We start from the raw sequence: 13,607 nt of genomic DNA, 5'->3' as shown, positions 1-13,607 counted from the left end.
AACATGGTTACACTTACATACATTCAGGCAATTGCTGGTGCCAGCCAGCCAAGACGGACAGTACCTGAAAGGGGGAGTGAGGACTGAAAGAAAAAACAAGAGACAGAGAAAAGATACTTGGGAGGACTGTCAGTAAAGACTGCAGCCCTGGTTTATTTTAGCTCCGCCTTTTTATACAGAAGAACATCAGGATCCTAACTCAATTAATTTCATCAGCTGTTTTTCCCACCTGTATCTGAGGGTCAAGGAGCAGTCAGGTACTTGTTGTGAGCTCCACCATATAAACACATTCCTCCTGACTTGGCAGATTAGGTACTGGTGTGCAAAACACAAACTCAGTAAACAAGCCTGCCACAGCTCAATGTACATAATGGATTAATAGCTCCCGACAGGCAATATACTCACACATAAAATAATAGTAAATAAATTTTTTAAAAAATAAAAAAAGCTGTGTGTGGTTCTGTGCATACCTGTAAACCCAGCACTATGAGGGCTAGAGAAAGGAGGCTCATTGGGTTTGCTGGCTGCTAGTCTAGCTACAGGTTCAGAGAGGCCATTTCAAGAAAAAGTAAGACACAATGATAGGGAAAACCCACCTGACATCCACTTCTAACTTATGCACACACACATGCCACATATACCACACATACAATAAATAAAAAGCTAAATTTGACTTTTTAAAGTCCCCTAAGCCAACTTGTGTAAAAAATAGAGAATAATAGCAGAAGAAAAAGAGTACTACAAGTACAGTTCACAGAGTAGCAGTGCTGGGCTATCTGAGGGTTGGGTCCTAGAATTTTTGAATATAATGTATAAGACATGACATTGTAGACTGGATAGCCTATTCCAATTAGCACAGTGGCTGTGAGGAACTGGGCCAGATGGATCACTGGGGTGTACAGGCACCAGGCTTATTCACTTGGGCAGCTGGCTGGTTGTCCTCTGTGATCTTCTCTTGGAGAATTCCAAAGCTCAGTAAAATTTCCCCAAATGTGTGCATACGGAAAATACACATACACACACACAAACAAAATTACATTTATTAAAATTTCTACTACATTGTCAGACTCCTAAAATATGATCAATCCATCAGAAAATCTTTAAGTAACTTACAGAGTAAGATACTAGATTGGAAGCTGTGTGAAAATAGTTGAGAATAGAATAGATTCTACCAAAAAGAGGAAGCATGGGAGAGCATAGGAAAGGACATGACAGGACACCTCAAAGTACAGAGAAACAGAAAGATGACCTACTGAAAAGAAGTAAGAAGCGTATCGCTCCAATGACAGTTCACATACGGGAACAGAAAGCAAACCTCACCCAAACAGTAAGCCAGGTGGCCCAGGTGAAGAAACTGGCAGTCTTGCCCATAGGACAGCCATTCCAGTTATTGAAAGCCCCAATCCAGTTAAACACTTTGGTGACACAGTGATTCCACCAGTATGATGGGTCATCAGTGGAGAAGAGGTTCATTTTGCCACTCTCCATGTCTCAAAGGACTATGACCAGGAGCCATCTTGAGATAGAATCCATTGTTTAAGACTGAGTTTTAGCCGGGCATGGTGGTGCATGCCTTTAATCCCAGTACCCAGGAGGCAGAGGCAGGTCGATCTTTGTGAGTTCAAAGCCAGCCTGGTCTACATAGTGAGTTCCAGGCCATCTGGGGCTACAGGGAGACCCTGTCTCAAAAAGACCAAAAAAAAAAAAAAAAAAAAAAGACTGAGTTTTACTATAGGACTGATAATTTTAAGTTTGGGAGCCTAGAATCATCCTGCTGCAAACAGCCCATGATGAAGAGAGCTGTAGGAAGCAGTTATAGAGAAGATGGGATACCAACACAGCAACAAGTTTGAGCAGCATGTTTAACTTGGTCAGTGAACAGTAGCATTCTTGGTGGCTGGGAGCCAAGCCCATCACCTGAGGTTGATTGGGGAATGCGACAGTACAGAGCCCAAGATCAGTGGGTGGCATGGTGTCTGGCAAGGTTCACTGCCACTGGGAGTTAGAAATCTGAGTTTCCACAGAGTGCTTGATTGCACAGCCTCATCCCTAAGCGGGGTATTTAATGTTGACCAGGTTTTGAAAGTACAGACACAGGTTCACCTGCATAGGTCTCAGTGCTGTTTGTTTTTCCTGCTCCCAATGCACTCAGGAGACACCACCTGGCTACAACCTGAGCTTACCCAAGGATATATGAATCCGGCAGTCTCAGGAACAGAAGAACAGGCCTGGCCCACAGTCTAAAAACCTGAGAGTGTCCAGCAGTAACTCCTGGTACTCAAGAGAAATTACTAAAGTACACACTGCTCTGTCAGTCACCTTACACTAGTACAGTCTAGGATAGCACCAGTATAAATGATGGGAAAGACAACAGTCTACAAGTTCAGCTGACCCTAATCAGCACTACCACTTCCACTTGGTAGACTCCAACTTTAGAGTGCCCAGAAAGAAGCTACTCCAACAATTTTTTGTTTATTTATTTATTTATTTTGAGACAGGGTCTCACTATGTAGCCCTGGCTAGCCTGGAACTTGGTATGTAGACCAGGCTGGCCTACAACTCACAGGGATCTGCCTTAGCCTTCTGAGTACTGTGACTAAAGGTGTCCACCACCACACCCAGCCCTCAGTTTTTTTATTACATTTATTTATTTATTTATTTATTTATTTATTTATTCATACATATGCATTGTGTGGGCATGCAAATGCCACAGCTTACATAACGGAATTCAGAGGATAACCTGAAGGAGTCCGTTCTCTCCTACCTCATGAGATCCAGAGATCAAGCACAGGTGGTCAGGCTTGGGAGCAGTTATTTTTGCCCACCGAGCCATATTGCTGGCCCCAAACTGTACACAGGCTGACCTCAAACTTCTTATTCCCCTGCCTCTGCTTCTTCAGCATATCCTACCAGCATGAACTGGCTTCTTTCTATTTTTGCCATTGTATTTTCCTTTTTTCACTATAATTTTAGTAGTATTCTGGTTTTTAAATTTATTTTCTTATATTTATCTAATTTTGTTTATGCAAATTTTTTTTCATTTTTAGGAAATTAGAATTTTTACCACTCACTCTTTTCTCCCCTTCTTTATAATATTCTCCATTCTTCTTTTTCCTTCCTCTTATTTAATGTTGCTTTTTCTTCTTTCTCTGCCCCTTCCATTATTTCATAATTACCTTAAATAATTCTTAACTTCATATAACACTCTACATTATTTTTGACATTATCTGGTCTATGGTCAATGGGAGTATATTAAATTTTTTTAGGGGTTGGAGAGATGGCTCAGCAGTTAAGAGCACTGACTCCTCTTGCAGAGGACCCGGGTTCAATTCCCAGCACCCACAGGGCATCTACGAGCTCCAGTTCCAGGGGACTCCGAAGCCCTCTTCTGACCTCCGTAGCATTGCATGACAAGGTGCACTCACATGCAGACAATACACTCATACACATAAAATAAAAATAATAAATAAAAATTATTTAAAAAATAAACTATTTTAGTACTTCTTTTTTATTATTCCAAAGAGAGGCAATTTTTAATATTTTTTCCCAGAAATAACTTGAAGCAGGCTATATAATAATATATATAGTGAAGATTAAGGGGGTAAAAATAGGAATAAGAAATCAAAGATCAAAGGATTTGCCAACATGGGGTCAACTTTGGTAAGATAATGAAGGTTTCCATTAGCTCTGTTCTTTTTTTTTTTTTTTTAATCCTAACAACTTTATTGGGTTTGCTAACAGAGCATAGTCATAGATTGGGGGTTTATTTACAGGAGAGTGCCCCCCCCCACATTTACGGTTGTGCTGGAAAGTCCACACTCAAATATAGATCCTGTGACTTCCTGATAGCTGCGCAAAATGGTGAGAGAGGTGCCTCTTGGCATTCTCAGCTTATATATCCTTCGCCCCTCCTCCACATGCAGCTAAGGTCCACTGATTGGATGGGAGGGGTAACTGATTCCCCCATCGACACCCTGACAAGCATGGGAAGGAGGTATGACCATAGCTTGCTGGCATAGTGGTCGGAGGACATTTTAATACTGGTCTAGGGATGTAGATCAGTGGTAGAGCACTTGCCATGCACAAGGCACTAAAGCCCTGGGTTCAGTCCTGAGGGAAGGAGGAAGAGAATTGCTCACTAAGAATATACTCAAATAAAATCACAAGAGATATCCAAACCAACTGATACACAAATCACAGCCCAGAAACATGAAAAGGAAAGAAATACAATACTTATAAGAGCATCATAATTCCTTAATGACTAAATCCAAAGATACAAATTTGAAGCCCGGGGTTAGGGAGATGGCTTAAAGTGTAACAGCACTTGCTCTGCAAGAATGAGGTCCTGAATTCAAATCCCCAACACCCACATAAAAAGATGGGCCTGACTGCAGATACCTGTAACCCCAGCACTGGGATGAGGGTGAGGGGAAGGAAGCAGAAAAAGAAATATCTGAGAATTCACTGGCAAGCCACTGTAGCTGAAATGGTAAGTTTCCAGTTTAGTGAGAGGCCTGTCTGAAGGCAGTAAGATAGTGATAAAGGAAGACTGACATCCTCCTCTGGCCTCTGCATGCATGCACACAGGCACAGACACACACACCCACACACACACCACCACCACCACCCATACATACATACATACATTACATACATACATACATACACACACTTGCACACAAAAATAAATAAAAAATAAAGAATTTGAAGTTTCACTTCTAAAACTAATCAAAGGGGCTGGAGAGATGGCTCAGGATAAGAGCACTTACTGTGCAAGCTTGAGGACCTGAGTTCCGATCCCAGCATCCACATTAAAAGCCAAGTGTGGCAGTACACTCACATGTAACTCCAAAGCTGTGGGAGTAGAGACAGGGGAGCTTGCCAGCCTAATTCACTCAGACATCCTATCTCAAAAGAATAGAGAGTGATACCTGCATCCCTGTTCAGCATGGAAGAAGCTCGAGCAGTCTGAGTCCCTATTCCCTATTGGCAATTTGGGTAACCCCTTCAGAGGATGGTGTGATAAGAATAGGAGGTAGGAATTGGCTAGGCAGTTAGGGTAAAAAGACCCCAAAGAAATGTAGCCAGTTTCTTGGCTAAAACTCACAATGTCCTTGGACCTCTTAGCAACCTAGTCCAATGGCTAAAAATGTTAAAAGTATTTGGAAGCTTGTATCTAATCCTTAAAACATTTTAGGGTTACCTTTTCAGAGGGGGGAATGTTGGAGGTGAGGGAGTGGGCATGGATTTGATCAAAACACCTTATACACGAGAGAGAGAGAGAGAGAGAGAGAGAGAGAGAGAGAGAGAGAGAGAGAGATTGATTTTGGAATTTTCTCACAAAATAAATAATTTCCACAAAAAAACTAATCAATGACTTCAAAAAGGAAACCAACAAGAAAATTAATAAAGTAAGGAAACCAATTCAGGACATAGGTATGAAAGTTAGCAGTGTAAAAGAGTAACATGAAGGCTGGGCATGGTGGTGTCCACCTTTAGTTTCAGCACTTGGGAGGCTGAGGCAGGCAGATCTCTTTGGGTTCCAGGCCAGCCTGATTTACATAGCAAGTTCCACACCAGCCAGGGTTACAGAGTGAGACTCTGTCTCAAAAAATGGGGGGTGGAGAGATGGCTCAGTGAATTTAAGAGCATTTCCTGTTCTTTCAGAAGACCCAAGTTCAATTCCCAGTACCCACATGGCAGCTAACAACCACCAGTGCACAAACTCCCTCTTGTGGCACATACACATACATGTAGGCAAAACACTCATACAATACATATGAAAATAAATTTAAGGGGCTAGAGAGATGGCTTAGTAGTTAAGAGCACTGGTTGCTCTTGCAGAGAACCTGGGTTTGATTCCTAGCACCCACATGGTGACTAACAACCGTCTGTAACTCCAGTTCCAGGGGAATCTGACACCCTCTTCTCACCTCTGCAGGCACTGCATGACATGGGTGCATTTACATACATGCAGGCAATACACTCATATACACAAAAAATTATAAATAAGTAATATGGGGCTGGAGAGATGGCTCAGCAGTTAAGAGCACTCAGCACCTCACCGTCTGTAACTCCAGTTCCGGAGGAGCTGACATCCTTGTCTGACCTCCATAGACATTGCAAGGCACAGGTGCGCTTATATACGTGCAGACAATACACTCGTACACATAAAATAAAAATAATAAATAAAATATTTTAAAATAAAAAAATTATAAATAAAATATTTTTTAAAATATTTTTAAAAGAGCAACATGAATGAGCAATGGAAGAAAAGAAACTGAGTATTTTTTTAAATGTTAGAAATGAAAAACTCAGTATGGCCAGCAAGATGGTCCAGTGGGTAAAAGTGCTTACCACCAAGTCTGATGACCTAAGTTTGATCCCTGAGAACCAAAAGGTGGAAAGCTGATTTTACCAAGTTATTTTCTGATCTTCAAATACCGCAGCATGTATGCCTATCTCTTCCCCACAATAAATAATAAATAAATAGAAATAATAGAAATTCAACTGAAGAAACAGCACAATGAAACACATATGACAGGATTAAGAAGAAGAAAGATTATGAGGGAATGAGACAAGATCAAGGAAACAGACATTAATAAAATATATATATAAGCATGATCACAACTTTATAGAATGATGGGATCTTTTTTTTTTTCCTTTTGCCACTTGCCTTCTCTCTCACTGGTGAGTTTGTCTTGTTGCTGTAGACTGAAGACTAGCTGATCTTTTGGAATTCATCAGACCTTCAGGGCCAGATTGTGTGGGAGACAGGCTTGAGCCTAGGGTGATACTGCAACTGTCAGGATCACGTGGTTTCCAGGAATCCAGGCTCTGTAATCTGAAATGTATCCTACTTGCTGTACTGTGATAGGATGCTAAACCTGATTTGCTAATGAGGTATCCTACTTGCTGTGCTGTGATTGGACCACTATCCCTATATAAGCTTGTGCCTTCCTGCAATAAAGCAGACCTGTGTTACTGAACCTAGTCTCCTGTGTCTGAATGCGGCTCCACTGACAAGTCTCCTCACCAGCCCTGGGGTCCAGGACCAGGCAGAAGTGGCAATGACAGGAGACAGCACAGGGCAAGCAGAAGAGTTGTCTCAGCACCAGGCAAGCAAAAGAGCGGCCTCAGCCCAGGGCAAGCGGAGGAGCAGCCTCGATGGCTGTGAGAATGAAGGAGCGGCACCCACGAGAATGGAGAAGTGGCCGCCACTGGCAGTGACCACAAGATTGGGGCTACTTAGACATCCAGACTTGTGGACTGAGCGACTACGGATTCTCATCCTCTCCAGTGTGGTGCAGCCATTGTAGGACTACTTGGACTCTATCCTATAAGCTAATCTGACAAATCCATATATATTCATTCTACTGGTTCTTTCTTTAGAGAACCCTAATACAGATTGCGGTATAGTTGGATGGCTTTAGTGTCACCTTGACACACCTGGGTTGAGGGAGCCTCAATTGGGGAATTTCCTACATAGGACTGGTCTGTGGCCATGTCTGTGGGGCATCTTCTTGATTCTTTACATTAAAAAAATTTAATGAGTGTGTGTGTGAGTGTGAGCGTGAGAGCGCATCTGTGTGTATGAATGTCAGAGGACAACTTTGGAGTTCACTCTCTCTCCTCTCACCTTCATGTTGGTCCAGAGATTGAACTTGGGTTGTCAGCCTTGTGCAGCAAGTTCTTTGCCCAAAATCTCTCCAGCCCTGATTATTTGTATTTACAGAGAAAAATTTGAGTAGTTCTTACCTTTTTCTACTAAAAAGAGGGTAATATGTGGAACAGAATCAGGAAGGGGGATATTTTTTGGTCTTCTTGAGATAGTGTCTCCCTGTAGCTCCAGCTGGCCTGGAACTCACTATGTAGACCAGGCTGGCCTTGAACTCACAGAGATCCTCCTGCCTCTGCCTCCTACGTGCTGGGACTAAAGGCATGTGCCATCATGCCCAGCTAAGAGCTTGCTGCTTTTGCAGAGAACCTGAGTTCAGTTCTCAACACCCACATCAGGCAGTTCACAACTATCTACAACTCCAGCTCCAGGACATCCAATGCCTTCATCAGGTTTCCATAGGCACCTTCACATATGTGGTACATATACAGACAACACACACACACACATACACACACACACACACACACACACACACAAATAAATATAAATGGGCCTCGTGTGGCAGCGCATGCCTTTAATCCCAGCACTCCAGAGGCAGAGGCAGCAGATCTCTGTGAGATCAAGGCTAGCCTGGTCCACAGAGTGAGTTCCAGGCCAGGTGAGGCTACAGGGAGACCTGGTCTCAAAATAACAAAACAACAACAAAAAAGAATTGAAATATGAAAATAGACACTTGAAAATAAACACTGCAGAAGGTACTGACAGGAATACTAAACAAGGAGGAAGAAAAACAACCTCAATAGAGCACAAAAAATACATTTCATGAGAGGAATAGATGAAAACAAAGAAAGAATCAGTCATGTCTGACCAACAAATCCTTAATATGAATGTGGGAGGGGGAAAGGAGGCAAGGCAAAGGGTGGGTGAAATAATAACTGTACCATCTAGGAGGAAAACAACTGATTAGAAAGTCTTTCAATAATAACCCTAAATGTACATGGTCTTAATGCCCCAATTAAGAGATGCAGACCTGTCGGGTGTGGTGGTTTGTACCTGTAATTCCAGCATTTGGGAGGCAGAGGCAAGAGGGTCACTCACAAATACAAGGTTAGCCTTAGCCATATTCTGTCTCAAAAGATCAAAATATAAATTTTATTTTATTGTCTCTTTGAGACAGGGTCTGCCTGCAGCCCCAGCTGGCTTAGAAGTCACTATATAGACCAGGCTGTCCTTGGACTCACAGAGATATACCTGCCTCGGCCTCCCAAATGCTGGGACTGAAGGTGCATGCCATCGCGCCTGACTTAAATAAAATATTTAAAAACAGAAAGTAAAGTAATGCTACTGTGATGGTCTGAATAAGAATGACCCCCCATAGGCTCCAAGTATTTGGACATTTTGTCCCCAGTTCATGGCACTATTTTGGAAGGTCCTAGAGTGTGTTTCCTTGCTAGAGAAAGTGCATCACTGGGGACAGGCTTAGAGAGTTCTTAAGTCTTGTCTGATTTCTAGTCACTCTCTGCTTCCTGTGCATGCTTGAAGATGTGAAAGCTTAGCTTCTGCTCCTACTCCATTCCCCCGTCTGCTGCCATGCCTCCCCACCAGGATGGACTCTTGCCCCTTTGGAACCATTAGCTAAATAAACTCTTCCTTTTATTTTTTTATTTTTATTTTTTTTAAAAAGAACAAAATTTATTTAGTTACAGGTCAATAAAAACCAGTTGAATATGAAAAGGAAAGACTACAAAGCACATGCTGTAACCTTGAGAAGAAAGAGCGAGCGTGAGCACTAGAGAAATGATGCAGGTAGGAACAGAAATAGGAACATTGGTGGCCATGGTCATCTTTTGCAGACCCTGTCATTTCAGGACCATGAGGACCTCTGGAAGCCCTGGAAGCTACCACACCCACAGCACAGTAAGTCCACAGGCAGCAATCCCACAACCAGAACAGTCTACAACATGGGTGCAGTTCAAGCTGGGTCACTGGTTGGAAAGTTCCTATTTCTGATGCCAGCCAGCAACATGAGCATCTACTGTCAATTGGTTTTAGCACCATTCAGTACTTACAACTGCATTCTGTTCACTGGGGCTGGAGAGATGGCTCAGCAGTAAGAACACTGACTGTTCTTGCAGAAGACCCGGGTTTGAATCCCAGCATCCACATGGCAGTTAATAACTGTCCGAAACTCCAGTTCCAGGGGATCCGACAGCTTCTTCTGTCCTCCGAGGGCATTGCACGACACTGGTGCACTTACCTACATGCAGTCAATACAGGCATACACATGAAATAAAAATTTAAAAAAATTGCATCCTGTTCACTGATGTTGCAGAACACCAGAACAAAAGTAACAAAGTAATGTCATCTTAAAAGCAATAACATTTTCAATTCAACCCTAATTGTATGATAAATACATATACACATATTTATATAGATATATTCACCATAAAATAACTATCTCTGCCTCAGCTTTTAAGGTTACACTTATTAAAACAGAGAGCTACCTTCTTTAGTTGTGCTAAAGGTGTTAACGATAGGTATAGCAAATAGGTCATTGTGCTGAACTCAATGGAGTATATTTGCAATGGATGGTCTGTAATAACTTTCTGGCAATTCTGAAGTCACTGGTAATAGCAGGTGCATATGTTAGCCACACCTACAGGGCTCCTTCCTGTCAACTGCCTTTCTCATTATTGATGCTTTGGCGGTTGTTTGACTGCACAACCCCTCCGGATTAGACATTATAGAGCAAGAAATAATGTGGACAAAGCAGAAGGAAACACTCCACTTAATCACTCTTAACAGCCTGGAAGTGCTAGTTGCAGTCTAACCAAACCTGCTAACTAAAACTGGACTTTGGGTAGCACTCTGCAATTCCAGTTCCCAGCATTCTTGTCTCTAAAACCAGGATAACTGAGAATGAACTATATTCACTTTGGTTAAATTTGACCTGAGGTACTGGCCATGACAGTAAAGAATCTATTTGTATGATAAGCAAATTGTGAAGTAGAAATCTGTTTTGTGGTGCTAGGGATGCATCCTGGGACCCTGTACATGCCAGGCAAGTGCTCTTACCACTGAGCTGCACCCTCAAACCTATGAGTAGAAATTTAAGTATTTGTAAAATATGTGTAAACAAGTAAGGCAACCAGAAATTTCAAAATGACTTTGTAGTCTGCTTAGAAAAATAAACATCTCAGCTAAGGAAGGGAATTATTTGATGTCCAGGACCACAGACATCTTTGTGTAGGAAACCTATGAAAAGAACTATTTTGAAACTGCTCCAAGTTCAGGGACATGAATGATGTAGACAGGAGGCAGCAGAGCTGGGCTGTTTGTAGACCCACCCTTGTCCCCCAGTGTCAGGTGCACTGCCAGCTACAAGGCCATTCCACTCACAGCCCTCACAGCTTGACTATACTTTAAATTTTTATTTACTATTATTGTGTGTATGCATGGTGTGTGCTTGTGGGAGTAATACCCATGGTACGGCTCACATACAGAGATCTGAGAGCAATTTTGTGACATCAGGTCTTTCTTTCCACCTTTGTATGCGTTTTGGGGATTGAACTCAGGTCATCATGCTTTTCCAGCAAATGCCATTATCTGCTGAGCCATCTTGCCAGTCCTGAAAGTTTGACTTTTGCTTGGGATTAGCTGTATGCTTTACAAATGACTTAACTTTGGACTGTACATGTCACCTCAGCAATTAGTTTTCTGTTATACTTTCAGGGCAAGAAAACATCAGAGAAATGGTTCAGTCTAAGAAAGAGCCCAGTGGTATGAATGAACTTCTCTGCATGACAGCTCTTGATCCAGTGTTACCTGTACAGCACAGCCTCTGCTAAGGACATTGTTCACATGCTGGCTGCACTTGTTAAGGATCTGTCTCCAGATTCCGTTTATTGCTGAATTTATCTTTTATGACTGGAAAGCTGAACTAGAAATGAAGGAGGTTTGTACTTCTTAGTTGCAGAATCTTTTCATAAAAATGTAAACTGTGTTTTGAGAATTGTACTAAATGATGTTACTTTTGAAATGACAGCCTGCCTTTGTATGATGATGGAGGATCAATAACTTCCTGTAAGAATTCATTTATGAAGTCCAGTCATACGCTTGTGCTTGGAACTTGTGTATCTGGACGCTTTGTGGAAATACACAGATGATTCCAACTCATTTTACAAAGGAGTTGAGTGGCAAAGGTTTTATTCCCAGTCTGGTCATTCACTAGGACTAGGGACAAGAGAGGAGAGATAAAGTGGGAGGGGAATGGGAAAGGGAAGGGGAGAGGGGGGAGGAGGGGGATGGGGACAGAAGAGGGGAAGGGAAAAAGAGGGAGACTGAAGCTTTGTTCTGCTTTTTTGAGACAGGCGAAACTTAACTGGGTAGCAGAGGATGATCTTGAACTTCTGATCTTCTTGCTTCTACCATACAAATACTGGGCTTACTTGGCTTGAAAGTGGGGTTTTTTTTCCTTTTAGTTTTTTAAAATTAAAAGATGATTTATTTACTTTTATTTGTTCAAGTGTTTTGATTGCTTATATATATGCTGGTATTTGTGTAGTGCCTCAGAAGATGGAAAGAGGGAGACAGAACCACCTGTGGGTGCTGGGAGCTGAACCCAGGTCCTCTGGAAGAACAGCAAGAGCTCTTAACCCCTGAGCTACTGCTCCAGCTCTTTTAAAACATTTTGAAATATTTATTTTAGCTTAGGTATGTGAGTGTTTTGTCTACATGTATGTAAGTGCACCATGTGCATGCAGTGCCCATGGAGGCTAGAAGATGGCATCAGATCCCTTGGAACTGGAGTTATGGACAGCTGTTAGCTGGCATGTGAGTGCTGAGAATGGAACCCAGGTCCTCTGAAAGAGCAGTCAGTGCTCTTAACCACTGAACCTTCTCTCTAGTCCATTAAAGTGGTTTTTATAAGGGCATCTGTATCAGCCATTTAATCAACTATAAACAGCATCATCTCTGAAATTTGTGTAATCCCTAATCCCTTCCCACTACCTCTAGTTTACACAGGAGGCTGTGTTGTTTACAATGAAGTGGTGAGTCAGGCATGGTGGCACATGCCTTTAGTCCCAGCACTCGGGAGGCAGAGGCAGGAAGATCTCTATGAGATCAAGGCTTACCTGATCTACATAGTGAGTTTCAGGCCAGTTGGAGCTACAGGGAAACCCTATTTAAAAAAAAAAAATACAGCCAGGCGTGGTGGTGCAAGCCTTTAATCCCAGCACTCAGGAGGCAGAGGCAGGAGGACCGTTGTGAGTTCAAGGCCAGCCTGGTCTACATAGTGAGTTCAGGTCAGCTGGGACTACAGGGAGACCCTGTCTCAAAAAGACAAAAAAAAAAAAAAAAACAAAAAAAAAAAAAAAAAAAAAAAACAACAACAAAAAACAAAACAAACAACAACACAAAAAGACAAATGAGGTGATGACATGGCATTTATAGGAGATGCTTCCAGTTATCCTCTAAGGACTCCTCTAGCAACCTGGTGAGGTTCACACAAGAAGGAATTCTCACAAAGCTCACTGGAAATGCTACATGATGCTAAACGTGCACCATCTATGTATTTTCTTCTGGATTGTTCTATCATCTGAATACAAGGTTGAATGAGTAAAAAGAGTATTCCTACCGTGTAAAGCAGACCACATATATAAAAAGAAAAATCATATTTTTGTGTGATATCAAAGATCCATCCTACAAAACAAAAAGAGAATATACTTAATATAATATCAAACTCAAAGATATAAACCAGATAAACTCTTCCTTTTAAAAGTTTCCTTAGTCATGGTGTTTCCATCACAGCAACAGAAAAGTAACCAAAACAGCTACCAAATTAATTTGTGAATCTAATAGTCTGTAATACTAAAATCAGATGAAGCATACAATAAAAAAAATTATAGACCAATTTCCTTGATGAACATAGACACAAAAATTCTCTAAAATACTTATAAACTGAGTTCAACAACACATTGCAAAG

This window comes from Nannospalax galili, unplaced genomic scaffold (assembly GCF_000622305.1).
Source record: "Nannospalax galili isolate Female #2095 unplaced genomic scaffold, S.galili_v1.0 scaffold1631, whole genome shotgun sequence".
Classification (NCBI taxonomy): Eukaryota; Metazoa; Chordata; class Mammalia; order Rodentia; family Spalacidae; genus Nannospalax; species Nannospalax galili.
This window is presented reverse-complemented; position numbering follows the sequence as displayed.